Below are 24665 nucleotides of genomic sequence, written 5' to 3'. Positions count from 1 at the left end.
AGGGCCTAACGATAGCATTAAAATTCAAGCTGCCTACTTTGCATTGCTCTTGTTGATCCACCGTTACCCATTCTCACATCAAGCTTCAATAGATGTGGCAACCTCACCTTTAGCTCCATCTCTCACCATCCAAGCTATGGTAAAATAAGTGGAATAAGAGAAAAAGACAAGACAAGAGAGTAGCTTCACTATCTATGTCCCTCATTCATTCCCTCACTCTCACTCTTTGAGTTAATCTAGTGTACAGAAAGATAGGATGAAAGTAAAAAGAAGATAGCTCTCAAATTTTCATGCACAAGAACAAACTTCTTTATTGACTTCTTGGCCTTTTTACATGGGTTTAAGATTTAGAGTCCCCTTTTAAGTTAGAAACAATCCCTACTTTTAAGCTTTTGATAATTGATATTTTTTAATACATTATCTACAATATTTCAACCAAACCATCTTGCTTAAAAGTAAATAGAAGCGAAGTACCCATAATCTCACTCATTATGGATCTTCCTAACTATCTCCAAGACATTTTACACTTTGCACGTGAGTGATTATGTCTCTCCATAATTTTTGCAATAATAAGACAACTCACTACTAAAAATAATACGGATGCAATCTAAAAGCATAATCCCTTTCTCTAAATCTAACTTAATTCAAGCGTGTTGTGATTTTGCGTGTTGACCTGTATTCCCTTTGTCATTATTGTTTAGCATCAAGACTACAAATTGGACACATAATAGTAGCCAAAGGATGTCAATGCTCCTTCTAGGCTTTGAGAAGGCATAACCAAGTCAAATAAGATATTTTTAAGGACACACAACACAATTAGGCTTCTCTTAATAATGGATAGAGAAATACCTATTGAGAAAATGGATTCTTTTACTCGAGAGTCAACTTCTATAAGGGGCTCAAGTTGCTAGTGTGGGGTGAGAAAGCTAGTAGACTGGGAGTATGCAAATAATAGGACCCTATGTTAAGCATGATTATGTGATTCTTCAAAGAAGAAGACCTGCAATGGAGGTGTCTTGCATAACATGAAGTCCCAATATCAACTAGCATAAATGAGTTCTTTTCTAACAAACCTTGATAATAGCATTGACTAGGCATCCACTTGGGATTCAAATAGGTGAGAAAGGGATAAATTGTCATGTGACTTAGCTTCTAAGAAAAATTGTCATCATAGTAGCCTAATAGTTCATATATGGTTTGATTCCATGTGGAAAAATCTCATCTCCTTTTCCTGGAAGCTATAGCTCTAGTGGTGAACTAGGTCTTATATGTGACTACCTAGTATATTCCTTCCTTTTAGTGTTTGTCACCCTCATGTCCTGCATAGTAAGGTCTTTCACTTTATAATTTCACATGGTTTGAAATGAATAGGTCGAGCAATTCCTATGCAAAGATGGCTGGGAAAACTATCATCTCACATTAGAAAAAGCATAACATTATGAATACTTTTTGTAGAACCTTGTAGAGACACCTAAGGAATTGTTGACAAGAGCACGCACCTGGTGTTGGAGAAGTCGTAGAGCTTGCCGGTGTGGGAAAAGATGATGACCGCCGCGCCTACGCTTGCAGAAGGTGACCTGGCGGCTACTAGGGTTGTGGATGGACCGGCACATGTCGGTCATTAGCAGAAATATTACTATATCTCTTTGCTCTTTGATCTGTGCCTGCATTGCTCTCTTCATGATTCAAGATATCATTGAGGTTATAAAGCTCGCGATGGACACCATCATGAGTACTCACATTGTCATTATACTCTTTAATCCTGACGTGATCTGTGAGATCTTGATATTCAGTCGAAAGACCATCAAACCTTAGCTGATGCCGGCTATCCGCCTTCACAGGACCGCGAGCAGGTGTAATAATAGCTGCTGCACAAGATGGCGTGATATAGTCGTTCACTATCCTAATTTTGCGATTCATGTCCAGACCAGTACTATCGTCGTCCAATAATGTCCAAGCAGCAAATCCCGGCTGGCCAGCAGTCTGCTTCTCAATAATACCGCAGAGACGCGGGTGGTTGGAAAATATGATCGGAGATGCAGGAGGAAGCGAGCTCAGGATACATCCAGCTTTCTGTGTGCTCAGACTAAATAAGGTGAATATAAATCGAGTAGATTATGTAGATTATCATTACATGCCATGGTAACGCATGGAGCGAGCTTTACGAGAGAATAAGTATTCATGCGCGGTTTCAATTTAGCGATGAAATTTGAATAACCAAGAAGGTCGTTCGATACGGTTCTGGAACGAGAGAGAGAGTGTGCGTGTATGTGTGAGGTGAGACTGTGCGTGTGAGGCCGTAGGGTTGTGGCCAGTGTACCCTCGTACATCTTCTGGGGTGGTTGCGTCTAATCACTAGACTTCCACATCAATGACGGAATTAGAGCCTTTCCACATCAATCTTCTTAGGGCGGTTGCGTCTAATCACGAATCTTCCCACATCAATGACGGAAGAGTCCATATCGTGCTAGTTAGAGTACCAACAAGCTCTTGCCCATGGAAGCACCCTAGATAAGGTTCTAAACGAACAACATGACTTTGTATGTTCACCGAGAATTGATTCGGAATGGTTGTGATTAGGTTGTTGAAACAATATTTCATGTAAAAAGGGAAATATGGTTGGTGATAAAATACGATTGATTATTTTATGTCATGACATGCATGTTAAGTTGGCTAAATCAAAACCTTCGCTTCGTTTGTACAATATTCGCAAAAAACAATATTATAAGCAAGGTAAGCTATAAGAATAATTGGCGAACCATTCCTTGCCCAACGAACATGACGTATCCCATGACCAAGGTAGCCTATTTCTTATCATCATCAATTCCGTCTAGCTTTCTTTCATCATCCATCGATGTTTATGTGAAGGACCTATCAATTCATATAAGCATCCCATGTATTTTAAGAATAGCACGAGCTTTGAGGTGTTAGGTCATAGTACATTAGATTCCATGGCACTCATGAAAGAGGCATGCCCGTTCAAAGGCAAACATATCAAAGAGAATGTCTAAAAGGCTAGTTTGTGGGTTTGTGGAGAAAGCAAATATTCTCTATAAAAGGTTGTGACTTTTCTTGGGATTTCCTATATGAGCAAAGCATAATTAAAGACCTTCACCTATATATGTAGCTGTGTCACTCCATGGAGATCATATACAAGAGGTACTAAAAGTTTCGACACACACCCACCTTAGAAAAAGTGAGCTAGATCTCTCAATCTCATGGTACAAGTACCAAACAATGTGGTGCAAGGATGAATTGCAGATCACGAAACACTCTATATTGACATGTGTTCAATATTGACAAACAATTGGATACATAGCATTTCAAGTGCGGTCTTCTCAATCTAGAATGTTTATTGCCAAGGTCATTGGGTGATCATGTATGGTTTGAATGTTTGTGATATGCTTGAAACTCATATCTATTTCGAGACATGTCATGCCTTGTTTTATGATTCATTTATTGACATGAAGTTATTTAGTTATACCCAACCACCATTTTTATTGTAATAATGCTTACTTATTGCTTCTCATGATATAGTATTTGGAAAAATCATATTAACATTTTTCCACATAGATGGGTTTAGTCCTCCAAGGCTTCTAAAGAGATCTCAACTTGACTTGGTAATGGTTAGATCATTGAGTTTTGATTCCAACTTGTGAAACTTCTTCCTCTAGGACACATACTTAAGCATTTGGTTCCTCGAGCTTTATTTCAAGGACAAGGGATTGCTTCTTTTCACATTCACAATGAGCTTCCCTTTCATAGAGGCAAATGGTTTTTTAGGACGTCACTTTTCGCAAGTTGTAGTTTTTCAAGGAGCAATAAAAGAAATATAACCTAAATCTTACTGTTGCATTTAAAAGTCATTCATGCCAATGGATCGTGGTGCTTCAAGATCCTATTATCTCATAAGCAAATCTTGGTGGATATGTGGATCCAGTCTCTTTGAACATGAAACCATAACCCCTTTCTTCTTCAGCCAAAGATGATATAATAAGGTCAATCATATAGTAAGATTGATTCCATGAAATCCATGAGATGAGATATAGACAAGTTCTTCAGGAACATGACATTGTAGATTTACAGTATTCTCTTTGTATAGAACCCCTTCCAATCGAATGTTTAAAAGATATTATTGCATGCATGCTATCGTGCCGCTATGCGCACACCATGTAAAAAAATCTAAAGTGTGGCTTCCTTTTAGATTTAGAGAGCCAATGCCATTTTAGACATTAGTGTTAATGTCTATGATTCAAAAATATTAGATTTTAGTCAATTTTTAATATTCTAGATATTATCTCTTGTAAAAAAATCTACTAAACTATAGAAAACTTCTAGATTAGGATGACATGTAAAAGAAAGCATGTAGCTTTCAGCTAATTTGAGAGGATTTTATGTGAAAAGAAAGATAAGCGAAATCGCGCAACGCACGATCGCTGTTTTTAGGTAGTGAATAGCACTTCGAAAGTGGGAGATGAGGAGTGATCTAGCAGGATTCTGGCTAGGTGTCCTGGTATTTAACCCCCCTTTTGGAGCCATTGGAAGGAATAGATTGGCGATCTGAGTAACATAGAGGAATGTATTATGTTGTACACGTTTTTGTCTATTAGAGTTATATTTTCTCATAATGTTGAAAGAAACTAACAGGCTTCATCTATGTTAGTATTCTTCTATATTTTATAATTATTTTTTGAAGTATTCTTCTACATATTCAATCTCTTCGATCCCCTTCTCTTCCATCTACTCCTCTCCTTGAACCTTCACCTTACTGTCACTTATCTTCAAGAACTTGGCTTGAAACCTTCAATCCTTCTCTTATCTCTACCATCTCTGGAGTCTAAGCTCTTGAACCCCCATACATTCTTCTCTTGCCAAACCCCTGTGTGGTGAGCTTCAACCCTATGCATTGCGGCAACGCTATCGTGATGTGGTACATCCATTTGTCAATAACCTTTGAGGAGGGTCACACGGTGTGATTTTAGTAGGTGCTGAGCAACATCACTTTTATGTTTTATTTTTTGTGTGTTTGTATGAGAAACCATATTTTAGATCTTTTCTTCCACGCACAATGTGGATGAAATATTTTTCACCCTTACTTCATTTCCCATTTTAGAGACTATGTTTATACCTACTATATTGATCCAAGTTATCCATTGTATATAAAACCCACTTGCCAATATTGTTATGAATGTGAAACCCCACTTTTTGTGTGCTTTATTTAAAATGTACTAGAAAAATATAAAATCAACACCAATGGATTATTTTGAGAAGTCTAGATATTTGTCAAACCTAGGGAAAGAGAAATTGGAATGAATACAAAAAAACCAGAGCTCATGAAAAAAGGATTTGAACAAAGAAGTGTGATTTAGGCTTTAGAGACTCAAAGTAAACATGTCACAATTGATAAGGTGTGAAAACCATAAGTGAGGAAGAACTAGTTTAGTCTTAGATCTAGTAGGAAAAGGAAACAAGCTTTGAACTTTCCAATCATTCTAACTAATTGAGGGAATAGAAGAAGGGAGAAACTTCTTATGAAAATTTTTGAGTCACATAAATTATAATAATCATAATTTGAGATTTCTACGGAATCCTAAAGGATGTTTTCATCAATGTTGTTTTGATCAAAGGACTTTCTAAGCTACAAAAGCAAGATGTAAACTGGAATGCATTTTAAAATGTTTGAACACGAAGAGCTTAAAGGCTTATGTTGCACAAATCTGATGCAAGACTTACGCATAGCAAATCAAAGAAGCCTTCTCTTACTCTCTTTTGTTATAAAAATTAAAAGCATGACTCGTAAAACTCAAAATAGACTAAAAGAAGAGTAAAGTAAATTTGGATGATACACTATTGGGTGCAAATTTCCCTCACTTTTCCCCCATACATGGAGTATGCATCTCCTCCATGCTGTATTTATAATATTAAAGTGAATCTTTCTTTGCCCAAAGATAGGCCCTTTACAATTGCTCTTTTTGCCAAAGAGTTTGAGTTACAATCAGTTACACAGCCCCCAAGTATATATTTCTAAAATATTTGCTATATATCTTCTAAATTCTAAAATATCAAGAACTATTTACAGTGAGGATATACACATACCTTAATATTTCTAAAATATCTACAATATATCTCCTAAAATCTCGAATATCAATAAATATTTACAAAGTGAATGTATGCATGCCTTAGAATAAACGATGATACATCTTTATTTAAATATTTTAATGAAAAAGTCGTTGAAATAAATTGCGCTGTCGCAAATATCCAATTCATCTTGCTCTACACATCAGCTATAAAAAATTCAAAGAATCATATTATAAAAATAATTAACTAAATAAGTATAGCTAGTCATAATAAACAATTCATCTTTAGAATTCCATTAAATAATCAATTCATGCAAGATGTTAACACTTGAGATATGAATATCATGGCATCACCCACGTAAAGCTTCACTCATGTTCTCATGTACAAGTCTCTTGTTGAGAAAGGATAGGCCTCCCCATCAATCTTCCACCCAAGATTTTCTCTTAGGAATATGTCTCGTGTTAACAAAGAACCATTTAAGGCATTCATCCCATCAACATGCACACACGTGAGAACCATTGAAGTTGCTTGTCCCCTCCTGTAGGTGTCTCTTTGCAACATACTCCCGTGGTGGGATAGCAATTATCCTCAATTGCTATTGATCGGATGTGGAGTCAATAAATGTTGATAATCACGCAAGGCACGAGCAGTCATCCATTGAGCTTCCACAAAGGGATACTATAGAAAATTTACGAGATAGTGAGGATAAGTATTACTAGTGCTGGTGGTCATGTAATCAATATCAATAATAGATTCATGAATTAAAAGCTCGTTATCATCTTCAAGCAATGGCGGAGAATCATATACAAGATGGATAGGTAATGAACCTTTAAATGGATAGAGAAGACTAATATGAAAGGTAGAATAAATTTTCTAATGTGAAGGAAATTCTAACTTAAAAGCATTAGCATTTATACAATGAAGAATTTTAAATGGTACATAGAATCTAGATGCAAGTTTAACATTAGAATTCTTCTCAATACTATGCAATCTTTGTTTCTCAATTCACAACCAAACATAATCATCTTCTTTAAAATACATAGCTTGGCATTTCTTATTAGATTTTCTAACATATGATTGCTGGGCCTTGGCAATAAATTACTTAACTTGTTCAAAAATAGTAGAATGAGTATGAATCCAATCATCAATAGAGCAGAATGAACTTTCTGACTTATAAAATGAAATGTTGGTGTTGGCATTTTGTGACCATAGAAATTTTCAAAAGGTACTTTGTTGGTGGCAGAGTCAAGTGTATTATTATAAGCAAATTGTAAAAGATGCAAATGTTGGTCCCATGTAGTATGTGAAGAAATAGTATAAGCACGAATCAAATCAAGAATCGTCCTATTAATGGCTTCAATTTTGCCATTACTTTCAAGACGAAAGATTGAGCAAAATCAATTTCAGTACAAATGTTAGAAAACAAATTGATCCAAAAGTTATTGCAAAAATGGGAATCACAATTAGATACAATAATGTGTGGCAAACCATGATGTACAAAGATATGCTTAAGAAAAAGATTAACAACTTGTGAAGCAAGTAGAGTTTTCTTGCATGAAATAAAATATGATCGCTTACTTAGTCGATCGATAATATTCCAAAGCATATTATTTCATGAAGAAGTGAGTGGCAAACGAGTAATTTAGTCCATTCATATTTGTTGCCAAGGTGAGCTAGAAATAGATAAAGGCATTAACAAGCCATACTACTTACCGTGATGTCATTTAATTCATTGACAAACAAGATATTCAGAACAAAGGTAGAAACATCTTGATTCATATGAGACTAACAAAAATCTTGTTGATGATACTACGATGTCCCATATAAGGTGGATTGTGAACTTCTTGGAGAACAATATGATGAAAGGGTTGAGTAATGTACAAACATTTTTCATAAAAGAGAAATCCATCATTGATAAAAAAATATTAACAAGAATCCATTGGTTTCGAGACAAATTCAACCAAGGTACATCATGAAAATATGAGTTCTAAAAATATATGGTTTGTTGATTTGTCTTAATCATAAATTCTAAATCCATAAAGTAATGTTTCCATATGGTAACACATGTACTGCAGCTAAAAGTTCATTGTCATATGTATTATACTTAAGTTGAAAATGTTTCAATTTACAACTAAATTATGCCATTGGATGATCATCTTGCATTAAGATAGCTTTAATACGAGAACCACTAGCGTTAGTAACGACTAGGAAGAATGGTCTATTGAAGTGAGGGAGTTGTAAGACAAGTGCATGAGTCAATGCATGCTTTAGTAAATCAAAAGATCATTGTTGATTGTCATCCTAATGAAATACAAGATCTTTCTTTAATAATATACTTAATGGAAAAGAAAATCATGAAAAGTCTCTAACAAGTTTATGATAAAAACAGGCTAAACCTAGACTTCATGCACATTTTTTGTTCTAGGCCATGTATTAATAGCCTTAATTTTGCGTAAATAAACTTGAATTCCTTTAGCAGACACAATATGACCTATGTATTCAACTTCTATTTGAAAGAAAGTTTTGTTTTCTAGGTTAGCAAAAAGATGATTTTGTTTTAGTAAACCAAAAATTAAAGATAAATGATGTTTATGTTTTCTTTTAGTTTTACTAAACACAAGGATATCATTGAAAAAGAAAATAACACAATGTTGAAAATTTAGAAATATTCAATTCATCATTCTACTAAAAGTGATAGCTACGTTAAAATGACCGAAGGACATTACTAGAATTTTGTAATGGCCAAATTGAGTTCTAAAGGCACTTTTATAAATGTAAGGGGTAGCCATGCGTGCTTGATGATAACTGGAGTTAAGGTCAAATTTTCCAAACAGAGTAGTACCTTGCAATTTGTCTCATTGATCATCCACATGAGGAATCCGATATCGGTTTTTAACAATAATTTTATTTAGAGCTCTATAGTTTATGCACATTCGATAGGTTTGATTCTTTTTCTCTACTAAAAGAACGAGAGCTCCAAAAGGTGAACTACTAGGTCTAATAAATTTTCTATTTGATAACTCTTCAACCAGTTTTTGGATTTCTTTTTGCTCTACCTAATTATGGTGATAAAGAGCTTTATATGAAGGTTGACTACCAAGTAGAAGGTCAATTTGATGATCCTCGGGTCGTGATGGAGAAAGTTGAAGAAACAAATCAAAATGAAAATAAACACAAAATTTATTAATAAAATTTTAATGTCTTATGAACAATTTAAAATTGGCAGCTTCGACTTCATTAAGTAAAATGAGAAAAGCTTTTGATTATTTTCGAATGGCATGCTTCGTCTTATTCCTTCAAGAAAAATAAGTTTACATTTATGTTCTATATGTATTGAATGCATATCATAATTAAGAGTAGGACTAAATTGTTACCGCTAAGGTATACCTAAAATTACATCGATAGATTGCAAAGATACTACTATATTTTTTTCCCTCTATAAGTTCTAGTGCAAAATTCTAATCCATTTACTCTTTTAGTTCTATTATATCATTGCCCTAAGAATACAACCTTAATTTCATAAGTAGATGTAATAGTTTTAAGTTGTAAACATTTTACTACCTATTTTGAAACAAAGTCATGCGTACTTTCGCCATCATGCAAAACAATCACTTTATAGTTATGGATTCTACATCTCATTTTCAATAAAGCATGGGTAGAAAATATTTTAGTAGGTTCATTAATGTTGTTAGATTTTTCTCCCATAAGCATGGCTTTATCAAAATTTAGTATTGCTTTGAGGACTTCCATTGCTTCATCAACTCTGAGATAATTTAGATATATAGTGGGCTTTTTCCAATTATGAGTGTTGGCCACAGAACAACAACTCGCAATATGGATAGAATGATTACATTTTTAGCAAATTACATAATTGGAATTGGTATTTCATACAGTTGAATTAACATTTTTAGGTTCAGATTGCTTAGTAATAGGCAGAGGAGAAATCTTGGGATTAGATTGGCTTGCATTATTATAAAGATTTCTCATCCAAGGTTGACGATTGGAACGATTCTTTCCAAATTGAAAATTGGAAGTACAAAAAGAATTAAAACAAGAATTAGTGTTACCCTTATTATATTTTATGGAAGCTATAAATTATTACCAATCTTTAGTTTGTTTCTTCTCGGTGTCATGTGCCAAAGAAACAGACTTGTCCAATGTGTTGCGTTAAAACATGTTGACTTCAGCTTGGAAAAACTGAAGAAGGCGAAACATATACTTGCTTTTAAATGTTGCTTCAACTATAGGCTCGACCATTTGAAGTTGTAGCAAATTATTCTAGAATCTCTCAGTGTACTGAGGAATGGTATCTCATTCTCACTGCATAAAGACATCCCATTTTTGTTGCATGCGAAGCTCAAATAGGGCAAGAATAAAATTTGTAAGAACCTTCTTATGGAATGATTCCCACATAAGAGGACAATTAGTACTCTTGCATGTGACATCCCACCCTAAAGAAGCTTTGTCGATAAAGCACACGTGATTTTTTCATTTTCAACATAACTTTCATTATCAATATGTGAGTCCAATTGACTTAACCAAGAGAGAACTCTACGGCCATCTTTAATACCATCATAAGTATTACATTTAAAGGTATTTTTGCTTATCTTTGCCTCTTTATGATTGGATTGAGCTTCGAGGTGGCATCCATGGTACGGACCAAAGCGTCATTGTTAGAAGAAAATTGAGAGGATGGATGCTTGACAGATCGCAACTCTTAGGCTCGATGTTGATGCTTTTCTTCTAGTTTCATGGCCAATAAATACATGCATTGCTCCATGGTTAACTCAGGAAGTGGTAATGCAAAATCAAAACTTGGGCCTTCATGAGACATAATGATTGTAAATGACTTGATGAAGATATCCAAATAATAAAGACACCTTGAAGAGATGCTTTACCCATAACAATAGAATTTTGATGTGTAAGCACCAAAATAAAGATTAGCTTCTTGGAAAAATAATAAGATTGAATAGAAAATAAAGACAATAAAATTTGATAATATTTTTATGAGGTTCCACAACCCCAAAGTGATCGCATAAGAATCACCTGTTAGAGGTTGAAAATCAAAGATGTTTTAAGGTGATCTGGATGGTGTACATGTGACTTGGAGTAAATAACTTAAAGTTGGTGAAGTTAGAAGGGATTATTTAAGGCTTTTAGTCTTAATTGACTAAAACTTGGCTTTGTAGGACTTGAATATGGCACCATTTTCTTTAGTCGATGGCCAAAAAACAACCCTCCCCCACGAAATTCAAGTTGAAGCTTTTAAGCTTCTTTAAGCTTAATCAAGCTTAATAATAAAACTCCATATTGGGGAATATGGGAATTTCCCACAAGTTTGGGACACATGGTCAAAACTTTGGATTTCCCATAAGTTGAACACCATTTCTCCAAAATGAGTGCTTTATGGCTCTTTAGATCCCATTTTTCAAGCACTTTCCAATGATAGGTCACATGATAGGGTTTTAAGAAACTTACGGACATGTTTTCCATGCCCCTCTTTTTTAATTTTCAAAAATGGAAATTGGGAGATTCTGAAATTCACTAATATGATGTTATAAAGATAATTAAAATTATCTATACCCTCTTGAAATCAAAGAATCTTAGAATAATGGTGCCATGAGAGAGAGGGTTGAAACTTTTAGTCTTGGTCTAAACTGCAAAATTTCTCAATAGAGATAGAGGGATTTCGGGTTTTGAAGCCCTAGGAATCCATTTGTGTAGTCAATTTGAGCAAAGATGGACCATAGAGCCTGATTGCTCTAGAGAGATTGCCTTCGCACAAGAAGATAGGCAATTGGAAGCTCTAGATGTAAGCTAAGCTCTGATACAACTGTTGTGCAAATTAGATGCAAGACTGTGTGTAGCGAATCAAACAAGACTTCTATAAAAATTGAAAGAACGACTCATAAAACTCAAAATAGACTAAAATAAGAGTAAGTAAAATTTGAGCAACACACTATTGGGTGCAATTTTCTCCCACACATGGAGTTGGCTTCTCCTCCATGCCGTATTTATAGTATTAAAGTGAATCTTGCTTTGCCAAAATATAGGCCCTTTACAATATCTCTTTTTGCAAAAGAGTTTGAGTTAACGAAATCAATGGTTACAATCAATTACACAATCCACAATTGCTGAGAGCCATAAAATATTTTAAAGATATCTACAATATATGTCCTAAAGTCTCAAATATCAATAAATATTTACAAAGGTGATGTATGCGTGCCTTAGAATAAATGACAGTGTGTCTTATTTAAATAGTTTAATGAAAAAATCTTTGTAATAAATTGCACTTGTTGTGAATATCCAATTCATCTTGCTCTACACATTAGCAACCAAAAATTCATAAAATCATGTTAGAAAAATAATTAACTGAATAAATAGACGTAGTCATAATAAAAATTTAATCATTAAATTTCCATTAAATATTCAATTAATGTAAACATTAACACTTGAGATATGAATATTGTGGCATCACCCACATACGGCATCACCCACATTCACACATGCAAGTCTCATGCCCAAAAAGGATAAGTGTTCCTCTCAACCTTCCGCCCAAGATTTGCTCTTAGGAGTGTGCCCTGGGTTAATAATGGAGAACCTTTTAAGGCACTCATTCGATCAACATGCACATAAGATACAACCATTGAAGGTGCTAATCCCCTCATGTAGGTGCTGCTTGGCAACAACTTAAGAGCTTTGAGAAAAGCGCTCTCATAAAGAGTTGAATGGAACAAAGACATTGTAATGGAGGGAAATACCTAGTGTCACACTGACCTAGGTATAAAAGGTGTGAAGGACATTGGCATGGGACCAATTTATGAATATACATCTATCCTTTCACCTTCTTCACCTTCTTCCCTATCCTTCCATGCCTGCCAGCCATTTCTCTCTCCTCTTCTGTCTTTCTCTCTCTTCTCTCTCTTTTACAGTCTCTCTCTCTCTTCTTTCTCTCTCTTCTGTCCTCTCTCTTCTGTCCTCTCTCTTACAATGGTATCAGAGCTTAGGCTTCTTGATCCAAGTTTGGTTACATTTCAACTAATTTTTCCTATTTCTTTAATCAAGTCACCTATGGTAGACAAGTACTAGGGTTACAGACTTACATGTAGTAGTGCATTAACCAGTGGACATTCCCAAGGAGAAGACAGGTTGCATTGAAGGAATTCACAGAAGTTGGAGGTAAAATGGAGGCGATCACTAAAATTAACAGTTCGTTTTCATTCACAAGCTATTTTGAAGGGACCAATGTCAAAAGAGGGTGTTACAAGAGTTAGTGAAGGCTTTGGTTGCAGTTACTTTTTGTAAAAGAAGTCTTCTTCTTCTTCTCCTAAGCTTTCCTATGGTTTCCATGGAGTATACTTCCTAGACCTTCATTTCTCCCCTAGATCTTTGCTTCCCTACCTCAAAGGCTTCTTTGACACTGGCCTGTCTTGGGGAAAGGCAAGTTTGCAATAGTTTACAGATCCTTCTTTCCAGATGGCACTCAGCTCGCTGTCAAGGTCTTCAAACACAAAAATCTATTTGCTAGCCTCTTGATATGAACTCCTGGAATTTTCACAAACTGAAGGCATGCTAAGTTCTTGATCTCGGTATCACAATCTGTTGTCTAGGCAAAGGGAGCATTTCAATGGTTTCTTGTCTTAAAAAATGGCAGATTTTGTAAGAAGCTGGGAATAGTTAGAATGCTAATAATATTCCATGTCACATAGACACTGGTATATAAGGAGAGAAGTTGTAATTTTTTACATCTTTTGACATATCAATACATTTACAATCTTTCTCTCCCTTCTTGCTCCAAGCTTCCATGGCTTCTTCATCTTTCCTGTCTTTCTCTCTCCAGTTCTAGTCTTTCTCTCTCCTCGTCACTCTATTTCTCTCTCTTCCTGCAGTCTTTCTCTCTCCTCTGCAGTCTTTCTCTCTCCTCTTTCTCTCTCCCTAGTTCTCTCTCTGACAAGTGGTATCAGAGCTTCAGTCTTTGATCCATTATTTTCTTCCATTTTCACTCCTATTTTCCTATTTCAAAACCAATTTCAGACAAAAATGGTACAAGATAGTGACTAGTGGAGTGTTGCAGGACAACTACAATTAGCAATGACTACATCTGGAGATATTCAAGGTCAAATATGGCGGGTAAAGGCTTAAATGGTTGGACGTCATCAAAATTTATGCAAAAATGGAGGTAACTAGGGTAAAGGATGGTTAACTGGGCTTAGTTTGAGAACAAACTGTGGTTACTTTGAAAAGAGGGGTTTCTCTTTCCCCTTTCCTGGAGTTTCCTGCAGGTTTCATGGAAGATCAGCCCTAAAGATCAGTTCATCTCTCTCAAACCCCTGAGTTTCTTGGCCAACCATTACTTGGAATAGTTCCCTCAGATCAAGATCTTCAGAATGAGCACAAGGTTGCTCAGTTTTGCCTCAACCATGGAGCAGGAAACAGCCCCAAAAATTGCAGCGCAATTTTCGGGCTGATTCTAGCCCTGCCTTCTGCTCAGCTTGCTTCCCCTCAGCCTTGGCATTGTTCCTGGTCCATTTCAATCATAATCCTCAGCAAGATTAAGGCTCTCGGCTCCATTCAAGGATTCTTCAGCTCTTCCTAAAACCCTACATGAACAATCCATGGGCAGCCATGAAAGCTTCAGCCCAAGCTTCCATTGCTTGACAATTTCTTGAAGATTCTTCATCCTTTTGGCCCATGGAATCATTTCAGCAAGGATTCTTCAACAAATTGCAAGGATTAAGTACGAGATGGCTTAAGATTGAAGATCAAGAGCTTCTATGGAGCAAAAATTTGGGGAAAACGGGTTTAATGCTTCAATTTCAAGCATTTGAAGCTTCAAGATTGGTCTCAACCATCAGATAAGCAAGCCTTATGGATTATTTTGCTAACATTGGACAACCGGGAGCCCTATCAAGCATTTGGCAAGTTATTTTCAACCATGTCAAGGTATTTCTCTTCAATTTTTAATCTCTCTCATTAATCCAATTGCTGAGCTTAAGCCATTTGACTGAGAGATTAAAGAATTGAACATTTTCATCAAATTCTCAGCCAACCTTTGCTTGAATTCATCTATTCAAGAATACAATGCTTGACTAATGCATATTAGCTTCAATCAGTGAATGAAAGGCCTCAATCTCAGATTTCAGTATAACATTTGAATCCTATTGACTGAATACATTGATTGATTCCTTTGTTTACTCTAATCCAATTGATTGGTTGATTCTCTTTTGCCTAAATTGGAAAATTGTAAAAGGGTAAGTACTAGCAATCAGTGAGTCACTGAATTGCATAGGTAAAACCCTTCTCCCATCTCAAGTTTTCTTATCAATCAATTGCATCTCATGAAAGGCTGAATGGATATTTTTCAATTGCATATCATGCTGATTGCTTAGCACACTAGCCTCTGCCATGTTGATATTCCCACCGAGGAAAAAGGTGGATGCCGGGGGAGATAGTGGGACAAAAGAGAGGTGACCCTCCCTCACTATCGAAGATCCCGAAGGGGTGCAACCAACCGACCCGGGGGGAACTTTGCCTACCTCCCGGTGATTGGAAGCCCGTGTAGGGAGCCCGTCCTGCCGTTTTATCCCTCACATAGGTACAGCGAGTGGAGAATTGAAGATTGAAGACTTTCCAACGACTCAAGTACCTACTAGATTAAAACAGGGTAAAACAGGGCATTTTCAGGTTACCCACAGGGTATTTACAGGTGGATACAGGAACACCCTTTGATACTGAAGCACAGGTGCAGGTACTACAGGGTACCCACAAGTCCTATATACCCCTTTGCAGGGTTTGGTAGCCATTTGAGGTTACTTTCTTGCATTACAGGGTCAAAACAGGGCACTTACAGGTCTAAACAGGGTGCAGGACTGGACAGTTCAAACTCTGAAATTCAGTTACAAAATTTTCTGTCCTAAACCTGTTATAGCGTGCTATAGCTCATCTCGAAGAGGGCATTGTTAGCTTCGATTCACATAAAAAAGTTTTGCGATCGGAGTTTTCTAGCCAAAGTTATAGCCGTTTTACTGACAGGGGGTATTGCAGGACTGCACTAGTATGGCAGGACATAAAGGCAAAAATAAGGTCCAGGAGGATTATGCACAACAAATCAGGGATTTCATGATGGAAAGCACACTTCAAGAGAACCTTGAAGAGCCTCAACAAGGAGAAATCATTATACTCAATGATACTTTGTGTGCCCATGAACTAAGGCATAGAGAGCGACATGAGGCCATGCTGTCAAGAATGGATCAGGTGGTTCAATCTACTGATCAGACCAAGGCTTCTATTGATAGATTGGTAATGTCCAACGACCTACTCATGGCAAAAATCTCTAAACTTTTACAATTACAAGTGGCATCAAAAGAAGCTAATGAGAAGGCCTGTTCAAATACTGACCCTTCAGTCCCACTTCAGCTATCCAACCAAAATGGTCATGGAGATGTAATCATTGGAAGAAGAGGTATTCCAAATAGTTAGTATGAAGTGGGAGAAGATTCACAAAGGCATGATGACTATTTGGGCAGTTTGAACGGAGCCAATACTCAAGCTTTTGGATTGCATACTCAGCATTCTAGGGGTGCTTTACCAACAGGAAGATTACATGGTAATTCTCAGCCACCTGTTGGAAGATATCAGTCTCAATTTGGAGGTTCTGTACTTGGAAATTCTGATCAGCCAGTTTTGGGACAGCAACCCTTCCATGATAGAGAATTCAAGGACAAAATTGTTTTATCCAAATTCAATGGCTAGTCATCTTCACCATCAGAATTAGAGGAATGGACCTCTAAGATGGAGTCTTATTTTGACATATTTCCTAAAACTGATGTTATGAAGATACACTTTGCCTCCTTGCACTTAGAAGGATTTGCCCACACTTGGTGGAGGTATATCAAGAAAGAGAATGTACTTATTGAGAATTGGGAAGCTTTCAAGGCACTTATGCTGAAGTCTTTGTTTCACCTCTTGAAAAAGAGAAGTTAGAACGAAGATGGTATGGTTTGGAACAAAGGGGCCTAAGTGTAAGAGAATATACAAACCAATTCCTCAACTTGACCATGTATGTGGAAAACATCAGTGATGAGGCCAAGTTACACAAGTTCATGTATGGTTTAGAACCATCCTTGTCAGCTGATGTTATGGCGTAGAATCCTACTTTACTTTTCAAGGCTATTGAGCTTGCAGAGCGCTATGGAAGGAAGTATAAGAAAGAGTCTTCATTTCAGCCAAGTTATGGACAGCCAAGGACTGTTTTAAAGCAAGGGCAAGTTGGTAACAATTATGGCAGCAATCATATGCCTAGTGGGAGCTTACGGATACCAACTTATCCTCCATTTAATGCTTCTAGGCTTCAAAGCAATTTCAGGACAGCAAATAGTCCAAAGGTTGAATTTAAGCAAGGTGACAATAAGCCTAAGTCTACTTCAGCCAATACAAATTCTAGAAATATTCCCATGGATCTTTACAAGGAAAGAAAGGACAAAGGCTTATGCTTCAAGTGTGGAGAAAAGTATACTCCTGACCATGCTTCAAAGTGTGTATACAAAAATGCCAAGCCAAAAATTCAGAGTATGCTAGTTCTTGAGGACTTTGAAAATGACATAGATGAAGTTAATGCAGTCACAATCAATGCTAAAAATAAAGATTTTGAGGATGATGGTGGACAGGAGTACTTCTATGATCCATCTGACTCTTTTCCTTTTGATCCAGGCGGTGATATCCCATTTGATCCTGGTGGATTTTGTAATGAGTTGCCTGCTGCCACTAATTGTTCTATCTCTATGGATGCTTGGACGGGATCTAAGAGCCCCAATACACTTCGTATGAAGGGAAGCATATGTGGAAAGCCAGTGTTCATCTTGATAGATAGTGGTAGTACTCACAGTTTTGTAAATAAATCTATTATGTACAAGTTGAATTGTGTTCCCACTGACTTACAGCAGCCTATTCGAGTACAAATGGCTAATGGTGAAGAGGAAACCAGTACGCAGATTTGCCCACAGGTTTCTTTGCAGATGGCTGAAAATTTTGAAGTCAAAGTAAACCTGATCACTTTGGAAATGGGGCCCATAGATATTGTACTTGGTTGTGATTGGTTGATGACCTTAGGCAGGATTACTATGGATTTCTCACAGTTATATATGGAGTTTTTCTCCAATGGATAGCTCATCCGTTTACAAGGGATCCCTAGTAGATCTGATTTTCAGCTTATCACCATTCAACAACTCAAGAAAGAGTACAAAAAGCATTCACAGATATTTGTATTGCATTTGAACAAAGAAACACAGGATCAGCCCAATAATTCAGCAAACCATCCAGCCTTGACAGCTCTTCTTGAGGAGTATAGAGATTTATTTGAAGTACCTACTTCATTGCCTCCTAAGAGAGTGGTGGATCATCCCATTGATTTGGAACCCAACTCAAAGACAATCAATAAGCCACCTTACAGACTATCAAAATGTGAACGAGAGGAAGTAGCCAAGCAAATCAAAGAGCTTCTTGAAATGGGATTTATTGAACCCAGTTCTTCACCTTATGCATCCCCAGTCCTGTTAGTCAAAAAGAAAGATGGATCTTTCAGAATGTGCATTGGCTACAGGGATCTCAATAAGATAACAATGAAGAACAGGTATCCTATATCCAGGATAGATGATTTTCTTGATGAGCTTGAGGGGGCTCGATTCTTCACGAAGATTGATTTGAGATCAGGGTATCATCAGATTCGCATGAGAGAGGGTGATGAGGTCAAGACTGCTTTTAGGACTGATCGTGGGCTCTACCATTTCTTGGTGATACCATTCGGCCTTACAAACGCTCCAGCTACCTTTCAAAGCCTGATGAATAAGATTCTACAACCTTTCCTATTTCAGTTTGTCTTGGTGTTCTTCGACGACATTTTGATCTACAACAAGACTTTTCAGGATCATTTGTCGCATATGAGGAAGGTTTTTGATGTGTTGAGACATCATAGGCTTTTTGCTAAGGAGAAGAAGTGTTCTTTCATGCAGACTGAAGTGGAATACTTGGGATATATAGTCAGTGAAAAAGGAATACAAGCTGATCCCAAGAAGGTGCAATGCATAAAAGATTGGCCAACTCCTACTACTACTACCTCTCTTAGAGGATTTCTTGGTCTATCTTCATTCTATCGCAGATTTATAAAGCATTATGCGACAATTGCAGCCCCTTTAACTGACAGGTTGAAGAAAGAGGCTTTCTTTTGGGATGCTCTTGCAGATAGCAGCTTCAACCAGTTAAAGGAATTACTTACCTCTACTCCTATTCTTGTATGCCCGGATTTCTCTAAAGAATTTACTATACAGTGTGATGCTAGTGGCCGTGGCATTGGGGCTGTTTTGCTTCAGGAGCATGGAGTAATTGCATTTGAAAGCCGTAAGCTTACTGATAAGGAGATGGCCATGAATGTTTATGACAAGGAAATGTTGGCTATTCTCCATGCAATCAAGAAATGGCACCATTACTTATATGGCAGTTGATTCAGAGTACATAGTGATCATCGCGTACTCAAGTATTTCCTTACTCAGTCAAATCTAACTCCAAAGCAACAACGATGGGTAGCAACATTACAAAATTATGACTTTGACATCACTCATACAAGGGGCAAAGATAACATAGTGGCTGATTCTCTCTCTCGTATGTGGGCCTGCAAAGTATCAGCCATGACAGAATTACATAGTGATTGGATTGAAGAGCTACAAGAGGCATATCTCTTAGATGAGGAATTCAGCCAAATCTTTCAAAAATTACAGCAAGGTCTTATGGAAGAAAACTCACATTACCAGCTTAAATATGGTCTTATTTGGTGGAAGGGCAAGATTGTTATTCCCTCTACTTCTTCTTTCAAGCGAAAAATTATGGAGGAGTTGCATTCTTCGCCTTTAGCTGGAGACTTGGGAGTTTTCAAGACTTATGACAAGATCAGCAAGAGCTTTTATTGGAAAGGACTGTGGAAAGATGTCAAGGACTTCGTTATGAAGTGTATGCCTTGTCAGCAAAATAAGGATAGCACCCATAAGCCAGCAGGTTTATTGCAGCCATTGCCTATTCCTACGGGTAAATGGACTCGTATTACTATGGACTTTATCACTGGCTTACCTACTACTAAGAAGGGGTGGAATAGTATTTATGTAGTGGTTGACAGACTCACCAAAGCAGCTCATTTTATCCCAACAAAAATTCAGTTTACTGCTTCTCAGGTGGCCAACCAGTTTATGGAGCATACTTTCAGATTACATGGATTAGCGCAGGTGATTGTCCATGATAAGGACTCAAAGTTTATGAGTAACTTTTGGCAAGCGGTATTTACATCTATGGGTACTAAGTTGGCTCCATCTACAGCTTATCATCCCCAAACTGATGGACAGAAAGAGAGAGTTAATAAATGGTTGGAGACTTATCTTCACCATTTTTGCTATGATGTCCAAACCTCATGGGATTCTTGGTTACACCTGGCTGAGTTTGCTTATAATAATTCCACTCATGCGAGCATAGGAGTTTCACCCTTTGAGGCTTTGTATGGTTACAAGGTGCCCCTACCCACAGTCATTTTTAACGAAAAGATCAACCCTCATGGGAAGGAAGAGTTGGAAAGAATGCAGACCCTTCTTCAGCAATGCAAGGTGAATCTAAGAAAGGCTCAAGATCAGATGAAGATGTATGCTGATGAGAAGAGGAGGCCTTTAGAGTTCCAGGAAGGAGAGCTGGTTTTGTTGAAGGTGCCCAAATCCAAGTACTCTACATTGAAAGATGGATCCAGTAATAAGCTTGCCCACAGATTCTATGGCCCTTACAGGATCCTTAAGCGGATTGGAGATTTGACATACAGACTAGAGCTTCCCTCTTCTACAAAGATTCATAACGTCTTCCATGTTAGTCAGCTCAAGCCCTATTATGGTGATCCAGTGGATTTAGTTGATGAGCTGCCACCTATTGATGAAGATGGTATTGTTCAGTACATCCTAGAGGCTGTTATAGGTCTGCGTGAAAAGAAGCTTCGATCACGTTCTATTGTGGAATATTTGATTAAATGGAGAGGTTTACCCTCTGAAGAGGCTTCTTGGAGACCTGATTCAATATTGGATGAGTATCCATACTTGAAGGATACATTGGTGGCTGAAGCCTATTGCTTATGGAGCTAGTATTGGTACAGACTGGTTCACGACAGCACGCTGTTCTAGAACAGTTTTTGTCGTACCTCATTTTCAGAATTGAGCTATCTACATGAGCTTAAAGTACTCTTCAAGAGCTTCGTTTTGATATGTGGTACGTCTCATTTGGACACTTCTATCAAAAGTTATGGCAGATTTGGTTCAGTAGGGACTGTTATTTCAGCAAGCTGTCTACTTTCTTCTGAAATTATTTGTTGAAGATTCTATGGCTCCAATGGCTTCTAAAGTTCTTCAAATCATGTATATAGCGGGGTCCTCCTTCCGTTCTTCAAATTCAGCCCTTGTAATGATAATTCTTCACTCATCTCCCATTTGTAAGCTGTAAAACAGAGTAGTACTCTGTTCTATCCATCTCTCCTTTAGTTCTTTCTAGGTTTGTTTTTGAGGACAAAAACTTTTGGGAAGGGATGGATTGTAAGAACCTGGGAATAGTTAGAATGTTAATAATATGCCATGTAACATAGACACTGGTATATAAGGAGAGAAGTTGTAATTTTTCACATCTTTTGACATATCAATACATTTACAATCTTTCTCTCCCTTCTTGCTCCAAGCTTCCATGGCTTCTTCATCTTTCCTGTCTTTCTCTCTCCAATTCTAGTCTTTCTCTCTCCTCATCACTCTATTTCTCTCTCTTCCTGCAGTCTTTCTCTCTCCTCTTTCTCTCTCCCTAGTTCTCTCTCTGACAAATTTGTAGGAGCATTTCTGTGGTTTCTTGTCTTCAAAATGGCACATATGTAGCAAAATGGCAGATCTATAGGAGCATTTTTGTGGTTTCTTGTCTTCAAAATGGTAGATTTGTAGCAGGCTCTTTAGACAGCACAGATATAAGGGCCCTCTAACTTGAAAAAGGAGAGGCCATTTCTACCTGTAGTTGAAGTGCTAACACTGTTAAAATTTATGCATTAGTGAGGAATGCAATGCTTCTTCTTCGTTAGATTCACTTTCCCCAGAGGTTTCATCTTGTGCAGGAATTAGACTAATTGATGTTTATCTTCCACAACTTCACAACTTGGAATGAGTAACGTAAGGCTTTCCCACTGCCTGAGGTGTCACAAAATCTCAGCCACAAAGTAAATTCCTAAACCTCATTCCGTCATGTCTCTAGGATGTTTCTTGGTTAGTGTTTCTTGGTCGATGAGTTTTTTTGTGTGGAGAAGTCTAGATATTCAATGGCTCTACTTCAGAATCCATGGTAGCATCAGCTACCCAGTTGTTGCTGGTGGGCTTTTTTGTAGCAGCCACTAAGTGATTTTGAAGGACAGAGGCAATGAATAGCAAGAACTGGCACAGTTGAGAGAGGCCCGCTTAAACGCCATGCAGTCTAGGTGAAGAAGGGAAGTCTCTGTCAAAAATCCCATTCCAATGATGGGGTTGTAGATGGTCTCTAGCCCCTTCATCTAGTCATCAGAATCCTCGGAACGAGCTAGCTGGTTGTGATCCAACCATTGGATCGTCTGTTCTTAGTAGTAAACAAGCACTTTACAGCTCTGGTGTGCTTCTTCTTGAGCTTCTCACAGTGTTGCCATGGAACATCCCCATTTTGGGTATCATGGCCACAGGCACATTTGAGGCATTAATTCCATATGCCGATGTAGTAGGTGGCACAGCCAAGCTTGCATCCACATTGTTGTTGTGTGCAAGGAATGAGGATAACATTCCCATTTGTAACTATTCACTACTGCCAAGTCCTTGCTCTTCCTGTGACTGTTTGATGTTTGGCTTGAATTGGTAGTTGAAATTGCCGTGGCCAATGATATGGGCACGAGACACAAGCCCTTGCTTTGAAGGTATTGCATGGCCCTGCCCATATCTTCTTCCATGAGACTTGCAACTTCATGTTCAGGTGCTGCCATGGCATCTTGAGAAGGCCTTGAGTTTTGGCCCAATGCTGCTGCTACCAATGTGTTCTTTCCCTCAATAGGTAGATATGCAACAAGTGGTGCAATTCTTGCAGCACCTCCAAGCCTGCTCATACTAAGGACCTTCACTTGTACTTGCAGAAACTTGACATACTCCATAATTTCATCAAGCATTGATGCCTTGTCAGTCTCATTAGAATTCGGAACCAACTCTTGAGGCGCCTTCATTCGTTCTACTATCCTTTCCCACTGGAGCCGCTCAGCAATATTGTGGGGATTAATTGCTTGACCTCTTCGAGATCTTATGTGTGGCTTTAGTGCCCCAGCAACACCACCAACTACACCTTGATACTGTGCCATACCTGTATGGCTGTCATATTGTGGCATTGAAATACCTTGAATTGTCTGCATCTTTCAAAAGTCACTAATAACAAGTAGACTTCTTGATCCAACACTAGGTGGTCTCCCGTGCACCGATGATGTTGACAGCTTCCTGAGCCTTCTTTCCTTGAAGACAATGGACTAGTAGAGGAGCTTTTGCGACATGAACTTCATAACATGGTGTAAGAATAATTAAGCAAATGACTAACAGTAATGCAGTTCTAGGGCAGGGTGTGTGAAGACCCTTTCATGACAGTTGGTGGTGTTGGGCATGCTGGTCAGAGATGTAGTGTGATACACAAGCAATGATACTCCTGTGTGAACTATTGATACACAGGGTTGAACAACACCCAACTTTTTTGTTGTTGTGGCTACATTACTGTCAACAAGAATAGGTCGACCTTGAGTAGGACCAACACCAAGATCCTCTCCACCATCAAGAGGAATGTCATATATAGGTAGCAATATGCTGCCACATGGATTGGGAATGCATGTAGGGTATCTAGACCGTTATGGCTATTACAATGCTCCAAGAGCACCTTGTTACAGCAATATGGTTATGTTAGGTGTGAATGACAACCATGCATCACCTATTGCTGGTAATTTTAGATTGTATGGAATGTATGTAGAGAGCATAGGGCCCCCATATGGGCTTCAATCCATGCATGAATAGCAGCCATCATCTAGTTTTGGGCAGCACCATGCCTATATGTATGATGTTCACGCTTACTCCCATGGGCAGCAGTGTGCATATGGAAAGGTCATCAAAAGTACCATAGAGAAAATTATGTTCAGCAAGCTTTATGCTGGAATGGTTGATATGATGGTTGCATTCGCACATGCGCTCATGATATTTGATGATACAATGATGGCTGCAGAAATAGTAGATGTTGTTCTGGTTGAGCGGGTACTTGTACAACAATTAACACTTAATACCACTCAGTTGGTACAACAATGTATTGTGGAGGCTCTTGTAAACCTCTATGGAAATATTGTTTTGCGAGAAGGCCTAGATCACATACAACACAAGAACATGCTGATTGATCTAATTGCTAGGACTGATGCAGAAGCTCAAGGGGACTTTATGCAATCATTGATCCAATTGTGCATGAGTGAGTGTGGATAGCCACCCTATTACGAGCAGTGTGGTGCATAT

General features: G+C 37.7%; 1 pseudogene; it reads right to left on the bottom strand.

Moving 5' to 3' along the window:
- Positions 1-1587: 1587 nt before the first annotated feature.
- On the bottom strand, positions 1588-23539 carry LOC148013946 (transcription factor LRL3-like; annotated as a pseudogene).
- Positions 23540-24665: the final 1126 nt, after the last annotated feature.

This window comes from Lygodium microphyllum, chromosome 25, assembly GCF_053477565.2.
Source record: "Lygodium microphyllum isolate KBCC chromosome 25, Lygodium_microphyllum_v1.1.10, whole genome shotgun sequence".
NCBI lineage: Eukaryota > Viridiplantae > Streptophyta > Polypodiopsida > Schizaeales > Lygodiaceae > Lygodium > Lygodium microphyllum.
Note: the sequence above shows the minus strand (reverse complement) of the source record. Positions and strands in the feature narration are given on the sequence as shown.